The sequence below is a fragment of the Panthera onca genome, chromosome B2, assembly GCF_046562875.1.
Source record: "Panthera onca isolate mPanOnc1 chromosome B2, mPanOnc1 haplotype 2, whole genome shotgun sequence".
NCBI classification, from domain to species: domain Eukaryota; kingdom Metazoa; phylum Chordata; class Mammalia; order Carnivora; family Felidae; genus Panthera; species Panthera onca.
In genome coordinates this window covers 1,492,095-1,493,729 of record NC_138343.1, presented here as the reverse complement: position 1 = coordinate 1,493,729, position 1,635 = coordinate 1,492,095, and the positions used below count along the sequence as shown (strand labels likewise).

The following is a 1,635-nucleotide window of genomic DNA, read 5'->3' as shown; positions in this document are numbered from 1 at the left end:
AAAGACAAATACCATATGATTTCACTCATATGTTGAATTTAGGCATCAAAGCAAATGAACAAACAAATAAAAGAAAGAGATTAAAAAAGCAGACTCTTAAATATAGGGAATTAGTAATTTCTAGAGGGGAGGTGAGTGAGGAGATGGGTGAAATAGATAAAGGGGATTTAAAAAATTACACGTGATGAGCACTGATAAATGTATAGAATTGTTGAGTCATATTGTACATCTGAAACTAAACTATATAACACTGTGTGTTATTTCACTTGAATAAAACAAATAAAGACAATTAGAAAATGGTTTTCATTCTTATCCAGGGTAATACTTTTCTTTGACTTTCCATTCCTCTTCGATTTTGTAGATTCACGGTCAATCTCACCAGCTTCCTCAATGCATTCTTCATGTCCTTGTTCCGCAGGGTATAAACGAGAGGGTTAAGACTTGGAGTGATGATCGTGTAAAAGAGGGTGAGGAACTTTCCCTGGTCTTTGGAGGCACTGTTACCTGGTTGCAGGTACATGTAGATAATAGTTCCATAGAAGATGGACACGACAGTGAGATGAGATCCACAGGTATTAATTGCTTTTTGTTGGCCTTCTTTTGACTTTATTCTCAGCACGGCTTTGGCGATGTAACCATAGGATATAAGAATAAGGCCGAGTGGTGTAAGGACAAAGACAAAGCCTAAAGCAAAAACAGACATTTCAACTGTTGTGGTGTCTATACATGCTATCTTGACCATAGCTGGCAACTCACACAAGAAATGGTCCAGAAGGTTGTTTCCACATTGAGGCAAATTGAGGGTGAGTGTACATAATAATACAGAACCAGCCAAACTAATGCTCCAGACTGTGATTATCATCTTGAGACAGAGATGTGGATTCATGATTACCAAATAATGCAGGGGCTTACAAATAGCTGTGAAACGATCATAGGACATAACAGCAAGGAGGAGACACTCAGTGGAACCCAACCACATATAAACGTAGAGTTGAGTGACACAGCCCACATAGCTGATGGTCTTGTCAGGTCCCCACAAGTTAACAAGCATCTGAGGGATGATGCTGGTTGTGAAACATAGATCCAGGAAAGATAAGTTCCTGAGGAAAAAATACATCGGTGTGTGGAGATGGGAATCCAGGAGAGATGCAAGGATGATGGCTGTGTTACCCACCCATGTAACGAAGTAGAAGAGAGTGACAACTCCTGATAGGACCATCTCCAGTTTGGGATGGTCCGAGAAGCCGAGCAGAATAAAACCATGCAGAGAAGTGTGATTGTTTTGACCCATAGTCCTTCAGTGTCCAAATCGTAGAATGAGAAAAGCAGAAGGAGGGAAAGGAGGATGGGAATGATGATGTGGAACAGGAGGAGGAATAAGGAAGAAGAAGGAGAAGGAGAAATTGATCAGTAGAGACCACATAATTTAACTAAATACAGAACTAAAAAAAGAGAAAGAATTTATGTTAATTATTAAAAAAATAATGGGTCAAAGTAAATATTATAGCCAAGTAATCTGGTATTTGTTGTAGATACTTTTATGGTGTTGGGTTTAATATTATATTTTTATCTAGGTGACCTTGGAGAGTTTGGTGAAATTTGTCACATGTAAATTTGCAAGTGTGAAAAGGGTCT

The 1,635-nt window shown here is 38.6% G+C and overlaps 1 pseudogene; it reads right to left on the bottom strand.

Annotated features, from left to right (window-relative positions):
* Window positions 1–257: 257 nt before the first annotated feature.
* LOC132676512 (olfactory receptor 2W1-like) lies at window positions 258–1,291 on the bottom strand (annotated as a pseudogene).
* Window positions 1,292–1,635: the final 344 nt, after the last annotated feature.